The sequence below is a fragment of the Corvus kubaryi genome, unplaced genomic scaffold, assembly GCF_017639235.1.
Source record: "Corvus kubaryi isolate FWS band 111438036 unplaced genomic scaffold, C.kubaryi_AGA036_p1.0 split3-73, whole genome shotgun sequence".
NCBI lineage: Eukaryota > Metazoa > Chordata > Aves > Passeriformes > Corvidae > Corvus > Corvus kubaryi.
The window spans coordinates 14,132,615-14,147,398 of NW_024582091.1; positions in this window are offsets into that span (position 1 = coordinate 14,132,615).

Genomic DNA, 14,784 nt, shown 5'->3' on the forward strand with positions numbered 1-14,784 from the left:
CTATTCTTCGCAACTATAAAAAAGTGAGATATAATCCCAGATTTGATGCTCTTCCTGTTTAAAACTGCCTGTTTAAGTAATACTGACAAATACCTGCATAGAAGCACAATAAGAATTCTTTAGCTGTCATCCCACACGGCTTTACATCTCACCCAAATCTGCTGAAGGTAGCAGGCTGCTCTTAAATAAGGTTGCCTATCTCTAGCTGTTCCCAAGGAGGCAAAATATGCTTGTTTGGAGCATATATATAACCATTACACACACCAGTGCAGATTTTGGTTATCTAGAGTTCTATGGATAGGTCTTTGGCCTAAAGGCAAAGAATCAAAATGCCATGAAGAAGAAAGAATGAAACCCAACATGTTAGGACTGTGCAAGTGGGAACACCACCAAAACTCTGTGTAGCAGTGGACCAAAAGGGTGTGAGAGCATTCATCCAAAGAAGCAAAGAGCTGGACAGTATCACAGTCTTTGTGCATCTTACAAGAGACTAGTAAGGGGGTTCATGGCCTCCTCTGCTACCACTGGAAAATCACAGTTTTGTGTCAGACATCTTAGCAAGGAATAACTTTGCTGGTGCCCGTGGAATGCCGCCATGCTGGGCCAGTGATCACTGCTATTGTACCAGAATCCTGGTGTTGCCTTGGCTTTTCCAGAACTGCAAGATCTCAGTAGGCATCCATTCTTAATCTTAATAAACATGCAAATTTGTCCCTTTTCTCTTTTTTTTTTTTCTTCCCTTAATCCTGTCTTCTTTCCCCACCACCAATGGTTCTCAGCTCTCTACATGCTAATGATGACAGCTGGAGCAAGAACCTGGTTTGGAATTGCACTGCTGTCACAAACAAGAATGCAGTGATGTATTTGCCACAGCACCCACCTACAACACTCCTTTTTTCTTCCATGGATATCCTTTTCTTTCACAGGAAACCCTGCTTCTTCATACCATGCACTGTTTCGGTATGCTAGGTTCAAAGAGCAAAATGATGACAAATAAGAGTGTTTAGTCAGAGTATGGACAAAAAATTAACTAGGCAATTTATCAAGTGCATTTCAAAGCAAAACCAGGGTATTAAAAAAAACCCAAACTAAACAAAACAACTAATTTTTTTTTACTAATTAGAAAGGAAAGCATGTCATGGGTGCCAAAAAAAAAAGTGTTTTTTCCCATGAAGGGTTTTTCCTCCAGGAATGTGAAAATTATACAGATCAGTACCTTAGGCAACTTATTATGTAGAAGTATGCCCTGCCATCAGCTCAGTAGAAGGGCAGAGAGGCATCTCTGATGAAGAGAAGGCTCCAATCTGTGCTGCCAGTTCTCTTGCTGAGACTCTGCAGGATCCCAAATGGAATGAGCTGCATCAAGGCCATCGCCTACCACAGCTGCAAGTTACCACCGGTCTTTGTGCAATACAAGCCAAGAACCCTGGGGCTCCAGCCCTTCCTGAGCACCGCCAGAGCATTGCCAGCACTACTTACTGCTGGGAGGAATGGGCAGCTGCACAGCAGCAGCTGCAGCCCAGTTTTAGCTCAGAGAGAGCTACAAACTCTTGCTGTGCAGACAGGAGAGTTGTTGCTTTCCTGAGGAGCAGTTGCCAGAGCACAGAAGTCTTCACTGAGCTGTGCTGCTGAGACATGGGTCTCACTGCTTTTGAAGATCTCAGAAATCTGCAAGACTGAGGAGCCAAGAATCTTTCCCTCACTGGGAAATGACCAGACCAGTTCCCACGTCCAGCTCCCGCTGAGTTTGGAGATCAGCTGCTGCCCCCTTCCCAAGAGGCAAGAGCAGCCTCTTCTTCAGAGCATCAGATTCAGCTCCTCAGTCCTGCTGAGCTCAGCACCAGCCCAGTTGAGCTCTGAACCGTAAGCTGGCTTTGTGCGTAGATAAAAATAGTACGGCACAAATAACATTAACACCGAAATAAGGGCAACTGTCACATTTATGTTCTTTTTTTTACTGTGAAGCCCTCACAAGGATAAAAGAGCAGAGACTAAAAGTCTAAGTGCAAACACTCTCTTATTCACAGCACTACATGGTCCTTTTAGCTCTCACTTGTTTCTGGACAGTTCCTTGGACATGGAAACCTTCAGGTGGGCTCTGCTAAGGAGTTAGGAGGAGTCGTCGCAGCATGCAGCCTCAACCCACCACTGGGATTGTAAAAAGGCGCTGAACTGGGAATGGAACCTTCCTTTCCAGCCCTGATGTTTAAATGTTCCCCATCACAGTGAAAATCCTCTAAGCTTATCTGAGCCAAAATACGGAGAACAGTTTGTGAAATTTCGTCCTTTTGAAATAGAGCCCTGAGCTTGCCTCCTACTCATATCCAAACCTAATCTTATCCTAAACAACAGCCTCAGCTCCCTTGCAGTCCAGACTCCTCCTCAATTCTTTTTCCCTGACATTGAGGAATTTCTTGTGATTGTACCACTGTGCATCTGAAAGTGCTGTCGAGTGTTGCAGTCCTGCGAGGTGATCTGGTAAATGAAACCAGAGTGAGTGGCATGGGAATATTACAAGTCTATTTCTTGTTCCTCTGCTGAAGAATAGTCTTTGTTTTCAGAATTAACCCCCAGAGGTTCTTATTTATCAGCAAAACATTTGTTTCACTTGCCACTGAATTCCAAATATTGCTTTGCCCTGGAGACCTGTTGTACTAATGCAGAGCTTCAGAGAAAGATTCCTATTCCACATGCCAAATGTTGCTATGATTCCTACTAGAATAATGGGGGAAGGATTTTGGCTCTACATACAGAGAACTCTATGAAGAGACAATCTGTGCTTTTACAACAGAAGGCCCCACAAACAACCCTGGATTATTTCTTGAGGTGGTACACAGAACTTCTCTATGCAAGAGGGTTGATTCCCCATCAGTCTCTTCCCAACAATCCCAGGACATTGTTTTGGTAGGCCTCTTGTGTCTCTGGCGAGCCCACTGATGAGGCAACTTCTTACAAAAAAGCTTCCTGTGATAGGTATTGCTCTGCCAGCCATCCAACATGGTAATCTGCAGCACAGAAGCAAAGGTGCATTATTCCTTTTCTGCTGATTGTGTCGCACTGTGTGCACACTTGAGGCAGGTAATACATTTTTATCTGTCTATGATGGTAATAAGCACCGCACAATTTACAGCTCTTTGATGCTCTGAACAATTGCACCTTGCCTGCTGTTAAGCAGCAGATGCCCAATAAACGCTGGTGTTGCACACGTCCGTCCAGCATCTGTCTTAGATCACATCATCTTTATAAGTAAACCAGTAACATCTTAAAAGCAGCTGATCCCCTGCAGGCAAAGTGACTTGGTGTTTCTATTAATCAAAGTGTGCAGCTTTTCATCACCACCTTCCACACCTAAATTTCACTCTTACAGAAGCTCAGCATTTAATTACTAACCAAACTTGCCCTGGTTGTGCCCAGAGGCCAAACAAGCCCCACGTGATTCTGTGCCGGTCCTGTGAAGTCCTGTGAAGAGGAGCACAGGCACCCCGCAATCCATCTCCACTGACCTCATGAGAAGTCAAACAGAAGCCCAAAGCAGGCAGCAGGGCAGGTGAGCAGGCAAACAGAGGAAGAAACCTTGAGGCTTAGGAGAGTGGGCTGATCAAAGAGGTGGTCGCCAAGAGCCAAGGAAACCCAGATCTAACTGAGGAAAATACCCATGCCATTTCTGCTTTGACGGTAGCTGCAACTGCTCCGCCAGCTTTCATCTCTGGCTGCCTCCTTCTACGTTTTCTCTCCCATGGGCAGCATGCCGGGGACTGGGATGGAAGTGCCAGGAGGCTTCTCACAGCACTTCCAGCAGCTACTCTACTTAGTGGTAGTTGCCTCTGATTGTTTACGTGCTCGTGTACTAAAGGCACGGAATTATCACATGCCCTTCAGAACACCACACCTCGTGAATGCACAAAACTAGGGATGAGCAAAACTGCTCTCTGCTAACGACAGCATGGAAGCAGTGGGACAAAAGAACAGCCTGGAAATGATTTTGCCATTTTGCCTGTCATAAACTGTAATCCTGAGCTGATTTGTTTTTAAACAGTTCTGGCGTTACTCCAAAGGGCTGCATTTTCCAGAGACGAGCTATCCATTTCCTCTGGTCTTTTTAACATGGCTGCAGCTGAACTTTTAAGCCAGATCATCCCAATTTGCCAGGCATGAGATTATTTCTGGTGTGCAAAATGAGGTGGAGAATTAAAAATAACCATGCCAGTAAATGTGCCGTCAGTTGGTTTAAGGCTTAGAGGTTTATGTGTCATTTGGAAGTACATGAGTTCCAGAATAGACTGTTCAGTAAGTCTGTGTGGTAGGGAGCCACACAGTACAGAACGGACTCCTTTGGTTTTCACAGATCAGCTTAGGATATAGAAGCATGAAAAAACACCCAGGCTCTCATTTTAGAACTCAATAGGTCAGTGCTTTAACTGCAAGTGATAAAAGCCAGTAGTGTACTTGGGTATACTTAGCTCAGCTTAGCTCAAATTAATTGTACTGTGCACGTGTTAGGCTGCATCATACAGTGTAGCACCGCGAACATGTGGTCCTCAAAGGCAGAAGTGACTGACTCCAGACACGTAGAAAAGATGCTGGTGAAATTTCAAGAATCTAGTTTCTTGCTGGTTTATTTATTTTTGCAAAAATTCATTTTTTAAAGGAGAGCATTTTTGAATTCCTTCATTTTACTGCTGCACAAATGCCCTACATTTAAGTGCAGTCATAAACTTTCTGTACACACTAATGAGGAAAATGCCTCAGACACAGCACAGACAAAGAACAGTCACCCAGCCGCCAAAGCTTTTCATGTGTTCTAAGTCACTCTTATTCATCATCTCTTTTTCTGGTGTATGTGGTGTTGTTCCTATATAAAAAAATTGAATCTTCTATGGTCTTTCAATGCAAATTTAATGCAGAAGAGATTTACTTCACATATCTTTTGTGTTGTTGAAAAGACGCTCTTTAAACTTGTTTTGGACACTAGAATACATTAGCAATTCATCACAAAATGTGTAATTTAATGTATCGTTTTGCGTTCAGATATCGGTACCTTTTCTTAACATTAAAAGACTTGCTACATTATGGTCAGCCTGCTGACAATCCAGGTAAAGAGCTCCTCATCACCTTTTGTTTTTAGTTATGCCTAAATAAGGCCTGGGCCTTATGTGCTTGGACACCATGGTCACTCTTTAGCCAGCAGTGGTCCTTTAAAAGAGAAATGAGCTACTAAAAACAGTTTTTAGTAGATCTGAAGTCCTAAATTAGTCCTTTTTATTTAATAATTGTCCCTTCTCTTCCTCTTGCTACATACATCTTCTTTTGGTGTCTGAGATGTCCAAACTATTAAAACTAAACTTCCTACTCACCCTGAATAATACAAATGCAGCAGGCACCATTAAACATCTGTCAGGTGTTGCTCCGTTCCATCTGAAATATACACCAAGGATTTAGTATTCTGATTCTAATCCTAAGGAGTGGCACAAACCACATGTGTTTGGGTTTGTTGTTAGCATCCAACAGAGGAAAACAGCTCAGTGCCCCTAGGAGAGGACCCGGGATTTAATAATCTTTCTGCATGGATGATTTGACTTCTAAATATTTAGTTTTTTTGGGCTTCCCTGATCCTCCTCATCCTTACCAAAGTGAACACACATCTTTACAGCCCCTGCTTTTTCCTCCTAACATTCTGGGAGTGACATGTGCCCAACCTTTGTTCAAAGTCAGGTACCACAGCTGGGGTGTGCAGATGCTGCCGATGCCAGGGCACTGGCAGCTCTGGGCAATAAAGCCCTCTGGATGGGTGACACAGGATCTGCACAGGTGGGTTATTCCGGGCAGCTCGGGCAAAAATACATCCATTGTTCAGCAGTTCCCAGAACAACTAATCTTGTTCCCCCATGCCAACTGCTGTCCTATTAAACATGTACTTTTCATAGACATAGTTCCGCAAATTCCACGTGATACATCAAGATCAATAAAAATAATGTCATTTATAAACACCTCCTTCTGCTTCTTCCTCTCCTTCTGTGCCCCCCTCCCAAGATATGCCTGTGGGCAGGGTGAACCCTGCCTGTCACACACTTCATCCTCTTCACTCTAGACCAAACAATAAGGCATGAAAAGCATAACAGTAGTGAGAAGTTAAAGGTAAAAAGAAAAGAGAAAAAAACAATAAAAGAGAAGCAGCTGTAAACCTGTTGGTGCATTTACAGTTCACCCAACATGGACTAGAACCACCAAATGCACTTCTGTTGTCCGGTGTGTAGTTACTGAATGCCCTATCCTTTTTATACTCACATGTATTTTCCACAAGGGCTCACCTTCCATTTCATTTAATGTAGCCCATTGATTTCAAAACTTGACATAAAAAAGGCCCCTCTAGGACCTCACAGTTATAGCAAGCTGTGCAATCTCAGTATCAGACATTTTGATAGAGGCTCCCTGCCACACAGTGGGTTTCAATTCTGCCAGGACGCTGCTATTGTGGAGTGGTACAAGGACTGTGTGCAGAAATATACCACTGGCTTTGTCTGCCTCTCCCATCTACAGGCACACCAGCTGGAAACCTGGGTTTCTGACAAGACACCTGGACTCACCTTGCAGGGACTGTGTAATTTCAAAGCCATCTGGGTGCTGGAATAATTCTAATCTTTCATGTCATAGGGAAACTCTGAAGAACAAGATGGCATTTGTGCGCCATCCATTTGTGTGCTGTCCTCTTTTTTTGCTCTTCTACCTTTCTGCTCATGTACTGTATGTCAGAGTTGCAAAGGGTTGTCATTCATAACAGTAATCTGGTGCCAATCTTGTAAAAACTTCCTTTTAACAGAGATAAGATAATTCAGTCTACCAGTTCTTTAACTAAATAGGATTAGTTAGCAGGAAGCCAGCTGCTTAATTCACCACTGACCTGTAAAACCTGATAAGAATGAGGTCACTGGACATAATAGACCTATTTAGGAGTTTAGGTCAAACTCTAATAACAGAAAACATAATTTAAAGATCAGTCTGATACAATAAAATTTTGGGGTAACAAAATATTACTTATTAAAGAGAGATCTAATCTTTAAAATAGTGTGCTCAGTATACTCAAAAGTACATTCCTTCCAAAACAAGCAATTGCAACATCTAAGCACAGTCAGCGGACAACAGACTTTGACATTCAAACCCATCAAGCTTTATATCCTTTCCCCCCAGGTTTGTTACATAAAGCTCATTTTTTGTGATCTTAAGAGCTCACAGGAGTTTCACATTATGAGAACCTTGTTTCATATTTCAGTGCATAAGAACCAGTGCTCCTCTGAGCTTATCCTGAGTAATTGTCTTGATTAAAAGAAGCTTGTCTAAGGATTAGAAAAAATAAATAGTGTGCATATATTTCTATAGTTCCCCATTTTTGCTCCAACTTCTACCTAAGTTTTCACTACTTTTTTTCCTGAAAGCAGTTGTTTGCAAATGACAATCTCTGTTACTAATGCACATGTGCATCTGTATCATTTCTGCCAAAATGTTTGTTTTCCCACAGAATCTCTGATTTTTTTCCCCAAAATTATGTCTTGCCTCTTTCCCACATTAAGTCAGGAATATCAGGCAGGGTTTTGGTTGATTAACCTATAGTAAATCAACTATAGTGTGCAAACTATAGTTTGCAAATATAGAAAATTGCAGTGTGCGTGATCTTTCAAAGAGCTTTGTCCAGAACTATTTACAGATCAGAAATAACACCTGAAGGCACTCTTGGAAACTAACTGGACCTATTTTAAAACCTTGCAGTCATGTAAAAACCAGACACAACATCTGAGACAAGGAACTCAAAAAAAATTATTGATTTTCATGTATCAGGCCAATTTATGCTTCTGATCCCAAAACAGAGAGAAGAATAGTTACACTTTAGCTACCCATCTGTGAACAAGAAGATTTTCCTCTTTAATTTTTTTTCCCCCTTTTATTATTCCCTCCATCTTCAAAGCCTTCATGTAGTAACTGGCTAGTGTCCCACCTTTGCTTGGCAAGGAAGTTTGAACATATTTCTTCAGATAGCCAAAAAGGTTGTTAGGGTTTGGAAGAAAATATTTCTTCTACCCAGGAGCTCAGCACACCATGTTCCCATTTCTCCAGCCTGCTGCCAATACTGAAAAATGAGATTGCTTTTCAAGCCCACAGCTCAATAACTAACAGTTTTGTGAGTCTACTACAAAAGATCAGGAAGCCAGACCCACTTTTTTATTTAATATACAGAGCCAGATTCTCAGCTGGTATAAACTGAAGCATCTCTACTGGTGTGAAGGAAAATATACTGGTTTACACCTGCCGAAGTTCTGCTCAACATATTATGTTTGCAGAGTCAATGGCATAAATCATGGAAAATGTACTTAGTTTTTCCATTTTTCCTCCAGTACACCCTGGGAAAACATTGTACACTTTAATAAAATGCTAACGATTCAATTAAAAAATACAGGGCCAAAGTGCTTACAGGAAACTAAAAAAATATTCTAGCACAATTCATCACAACTACCTCCACAGCCGCAGAGGCAATGGGATGAATAGTTCCTCATCTAGAATTTTTCTCTCCTGTCTAGTATTAATATGCCAGAGCTGGATGTGTGAAAGGAGGGATGCGCACACATGATACACTCCTTCTCATTATGCACTGCTGTCATTTTCTCTGGTATACAGGGCTCAGGCTACTGGAATTCTTATTAGTTCAGTCTATTCAAAGGACCAAATGATTCATCCACAGAAAAGGAAAACTTTTAAACTTTGCCTGTCTTTTAGAGAACATTATTTGTAAAAAGTGTTGCGCATAGGAAAAAAAACCCCATATTCTGCTAACTTTTATTGAATTAATCTGTCTTTCAAAATAACAGTGCAGAAACAATATATATGCACCTTTAAACAGGTAATGTCAAGGGTTCTTAGAGCTGAAAACTGACACTGTTTTTTAGTCTTATATTGAAGTTCAAATCTTTAGAATCTGCTACTCGTAACATTTTGGGGTATGGATAGAGCTTTACAAAAAGGAAAGCTGCTTGGTGGTATATTATTAATGCTTTGATTCGATTTTTTTTTAAAAGTAGACATATGAATCACTGTAACATTCACAGTGAGTAAACAAGTACTCCCACACTGCCAGAGAAGATAGGGATATGTGCAAGGTGATAGCACAGCTAGTTTACTTTGAACTTCAGATTAAATAAGCTTTTTTTACTTTTTCACAGATATCTGAGATGGCAAAATGAGAAGGAAGAAGGAAAGACAAAGACAGGTAAAGGAAATTTTGAGAAAGAGTGTGGATAGTTTTTTCCGGTCACTCATGCCAGCTTCGGATAGGGGAAGAAGTAAGTGAAGACAGAAAGGGATTATCCTCATGTTGCTATAGTCTGTCCACGAGCAGAGAAAGCCCTTCCAACAGTATGCTGACAGAGATACACTCCCAGGATTTCCAGTTCCTACACACATATCTCTGTCATCCTAATTATAAAAAACCACAAACACTAACAAACTGTCAATGACATGAAGTCTCATTGCTTGAGGGTAATCCTCCTGTCCATGCTCCAGTTGCTCAGGCTGTAGCTGGAAAAGGTTTAGTAGCCTTTGAGAAAATCCTAGCTATGCCAGATGCATAGGGGAGGGCCAGGAATTCAGAAGTGACTGAAGTCTGCTATGTGCCTGGTTCATGCAGTGCCTCACATTCAAAATGATTATTTGCCTCATTCCTACTGTTGTGAGCAGGACTTAGACAGCTTGGTGAATTTGTTTGTGCCAGCAAGGCCATCCATGATTATGTGGGTCTTGCACACTGAACTTCTATTGTCTAGGGCAGCACCATGCCCCAAGTCACAGCCAGGACTGGATCAGCTACTGGGAGACCTTTTGCTGGTGTCAGCAACTCCCCAGACACTTCTCTTTATGCTTAAACTCTTGTACAGGCTCCAAAAAAGCACAGGTCCCCATCCACCCCCAGGATGGCCCATGTCTTAGAGATGTCCTCTCAATGCCCTGAGGAGAGATATCCACCCCAAGCTCTTCCTGGGCTCTGTTGGGGTACATATACAGCAACTAAATACTCAGTCCAAGACCTGGTGGGGAGTTTGGACCTCCATGGTGGTTCAGGTTCAGAGATACACACAGCTGTTTGAGAGTCACTGTTCCAGCTCTTTCACATCCAACTCTATTTCTTTTCTCTTCCTTGCTGTCCAGGAGATATTACATTTGTCATCTCTGTCAGCACTAAGGCTTTATTTTTCCTGTTTTGTTCTTCCCCCTTGTTACCCATTCATCTGTTTTCCTCCTGCCATTTCTCTGCCCTCATGAACTCAGGAGTCTGGAACTAACAGTTATTTCAAAAGTGGTGGTGAAGCCATCAGCTGAAAGCAGATTTTTTTACCAAGCCTTGAACATCTGTCAGCAAACATTACAGGGGAGTGCTTGTTACCATAACAGGTTGTGTGGAAAAACAGAGCCGTGTCTCTCTCATCTCCCCAGTCTTCCTAGGATTTGATAAACGGGGACTGTCCTTCATCTAAGGTCTACAAAGTGGGTAAACAGAGATCTTTATCAAATCAAGATGAGGGGGTTAGGGAGTAGGCCATACAGCTAAAAAGACTACAGGGTAAAAAACCACCCTGCTCTGGCTAGCTTAAAGGACAGAAATCATTGCGGCATGCTGCTACTATCAAATCTACAAGACATAACCTCGTTTATTACTCATCATGTTGCCAATCATGAGAAAATGAATGAAAATATAAAACCAAATCAGGTTTCAAAAGAGAAGTCCTGAAATCAGGTGTGTGAGGTACCCCTCTGGGCATGTGCTGGAGGCTTGCAGGATGGCCCAAAGCCTTGTACGTGAGAAACCCCAGTGATGGAAGGTCATCAGAATATACAAACCCTTTAACACATCTGTTGACCTGTATCAGTCTCTCATGAGCCTTTCGTTTACTTGCCTTTTTTAATTAGAGATACAAGGTGCAAAACAATAAGCTGCACAAGTTATTATACCCAGGAGAATAACAACAACCCCATCTCATGCACAGGAGCAGTCCTGGGTTTTAACTGTAAGGTATGTCACTAAGTATAATTTATTTAACCTCAATGACCTTTGATGAAGGTGCTCTGTGTTCTGAGGCAGCAAAGAAAAAGTAAACATTGTTACTTTGTTAAAACCATTGGTCTTAGGGTATGAATGACCAATACCCTCCAGGCATCACTTCGTGCACGCACACTCTTGAGTTTGCACTTGCACAGCAAGTGTTTTGATTTAGAAAAGATATTTCCCCCAAATTCAGAGCCACTATGATAGGTCACCAGAGTACTTCACAGAGTACTCTGCTCCTCCCCACTTACAGGTATGGTGCAAAGGACATTGAGACCAGTGTGTGACTTTCCACCCACTCCACTGGGCTTCAGACCAGGATAACTACACCTTTGTCTCTTTGCCTCCTGAGTGAATTTGGCACAAGCCCTACCCAAATGTGGAAATTGCCTGATAAAGACTGACTGGAAATTGCATGATCTTGGCTTAGAGCAGCTGTCTTTGCCATGCCGACATTCAACTTTTTTTGTATGCTTAGTTTAATGGGGGAGCTTGCTGTTGATAGTGTTTTTACTGATATATGTTTGCTGTCGTAATTTTCAAGAACTGGGCTCCTGAACTATGAACCATGGCACAGAGGAGCTCTAGTAGGGATTATTGCTCCTCAAGACTGCAACCGGACTTGGGACTGCGTGGAGGCAGCAATGGGGAAGAAAGGTGGCAGGGAAGGAAGGAGAGATGGCAAGGAGGAACAGAATATCCCTGACCATATTAATTCTTCTTCTCACTTACTGCTTTCTGGACAGTTTTTTGTAACTGGACTTCCATCATACCACCAAGGTTCACCCACTTGCACTACTCTCTGTAGAAGTGCTAGCATTAGTAGATGACATACTTGTTTTGCATTGTGTGTGCCATAAATAACACAAAGACATTACCATGTTCTGGAACTGATTTTTTCCAGTTGCTGTTGCTGTTGTATGAGGCAAAAATTTAAAATAACCATGAAAAATGCAGAGGAAGCATGTGACTTTTTCACCCAGGTGCTGTACCTGTGTGCTACATGCTCCCCTTTTCCTGAGCCAGGAAGCAGCAAGCTGGACTTCTGGTTTTAGTGCCAGATTAGGTCTGTAGCACTACTGCAGGTGTCCAGGCTGTGCTCAGCGTTGGTAAGTGCCACTCCGTCCTGGGTGGAGGTTTAAGCACTTAAGCAGTCAACTTTTGGGGCAGCATTAGCACCTTGGTGCTGGTGCCTCTGAGCAGCACAGTGCTGTTAACTTTTATGCCTCTTCCATCAAATTTTCTTAGCCTATATGTGTGATGGAGCAGTCAAATGCAGACTTTATTTCCAGGGCAGGTCATTAATCCACTGCTTCCTTGGCCCAACATGATGGATATACAATGCTGTTATGGCATCTGTATTTCCCAAACTGCTTTGCCTTTCCTCTCTATGGTGAGCTCTCCAGCAAAGGTAGCACTTGGTTCTCTGTGAACAGCCCTTCAGCCAGAGAGCCCTTCAGGCAGAGCTGTCCTCGATGGGAGTGTCCTCAATGAGAGTGAGCAAAGCCCTCTTTTTGCACCCATGTACTCAAAATCTCCTTGTCAGGCAGAAAAGAAAATGCATCTTTGATTTTTTTTGTTTTCCCCACAAAGTCTTAAATAATAAAATAAATTCTAGAAAAAGTTAAACTTGAAAGGCTCAGAAGGATTGACAAAACTGTTGTCTTCCATCTTTTCCTTACTTCCAGACAGGTGAGACTTGGATTTTTACATTGGATGCCAGAATCGTGTTTTTTCTTCAGAAATCCTTTGACTGAGTAAAATATGCAAAATCAGACAGTTTTCTGCATGGGAAATAAGTGAATCATTGCTGCCTTTATTGCTCATTCTGTTTATTAAAACTGCTGGGCCAAGATTTATTTTTAATGAACTCTGATCAGTCACAGCCAGTGATTTCACAATTCATGTTAGTACTGTCGGCATTTGTTGCACTGCAAACAGCACATTCGCTTATTTTCTGGAAGATTTTTTCGTCTGAATTGAAATTGGTCACACCGACTTCTCTGGGATTTTTCAGGCTAAGTATATTTGTTCCCATGGATAGAAGCCATATGTCAGAACCCTTTATTGTCACCAAAGAAAAAAGGTCTCACCTTTATTCTGCTAAGTTTTTTCTTTCTTTTTTTTTCTTTACTATGTCTTGACATCCTGCCTCATTAAACCATACTTTATCCCTGTGTTCTCTCTAATATAAATGTGTGTGTATAAGGGAAAACACACCCTTTAAAGATGGGAGAAGATAACATATAAGTCAAATTGTATCCTAAAACAGGGACGGTCATAATGGAAATTGCAGAAACATATGTCTGCATTATGTCTTCCATATAAATGGAACTGTGAAGTAGAAATCAATGTGCTCAGTCCTTAAAGAAAAAAAGATAAAATTCTGCAAAAGTTTGTCAGTGAAACTGGACATTTTGGACTGGCTTTTAGAATGGTAAGCTGTTGCAAAGCAGTGCAGAAGTGCTGCACAGCAGGGCTGGGCTGACAGGAGTCCAGTGCCTAGCCAGTGGCACTGCCGCCAGTTCCTTTGCTTCCTGCCTGTGTTCCCTGGAATGCAGGAGAATGAACCCACTCACTCCAAAGGGGTGTTTGCTTTGATGTTCTGAAACAATTTTGAAGCAGTTGCTGGAAGATGATTAAACAAAGTATTTCAGAAATGGCTTCAGATGAGGCGAGGATCACAATGTGTGGTGCTTGTTTGGGACCTGGCTGCAGGTGCTGATGAAAGTCCCCAGCTGAGGATGGGTGGCCAGCTGCAGGGCTTCCCTCAAAGCTAAGGTGGCCCTGTCTCAGTACCCTCATCCTCTCCCAGAGTGCTATCAAAGGGACACCACTCTTTAAAGAAACAAGCTGTACTACAGCTCTGCAAAAAAGCACTGCTTTAAGAGGATGTTCTGGCCAAACCTCCCTTATTTCTTTTCCCTTGCCTCCCCCCTGGTATGGCGCAGCCTCATCTTTCGTGGCAAACCATGGCAGCTGGATCATTCAATGCAACAATTGCTGTATTTAATCATTCTCCACACCTTTTTCCCCTGTTTACTGTCTCAGTGTCTGTGCTGAGGTTGCCTGCACAGCCGACAGCAGTGGGATCTAATGGTGTAACAAAGGGGGACAGGATTGACACATGGATAATTCATCTTGTTATCTACTCAGAGGCTGAATTGTAGCCAAGATAAAAATTTGGAGGATGTTAGAAGTTTAAACTCCTCTACCTCCACTGTAGACTCAAATACCTGCTAGACTTCAGGACTAATAATGTTTTCTGTGACACAACAGGTATCACAATTTGAGTAAACTCTCAAAGAACACCGTCCCAGCCTCCCTGTGAGGAGCCTGGCTTTGTCTAGGCCTCAAGCAGTGAATTGTCCCCTCTGTATCTGGAAAGATGGGCTGGAGTGGTATTCAGAGCAGAGTGGAGTGTTCAGCTTGCCTCTGAACTACGGTCAAGGTACATCACCTTGTTAGTGGCATGGGTTGCACTCTGCCTTCAACATCTGGCCATCATCACCCTGAGATGCACAGAAACATGGGCTCCCCAGGAAAAACCCAAGTATCTGGCATTTCTTGCTTGTCACTTGGGCTTTGTACTACTTTACATTTTTCTAGGACTACAAAACAGTCAGTTCTGCAAAATGACTTTGAAAAGAAAAATTAGAAAAATATTAAAATACTTAAAATACTATGTAACACAAATATCT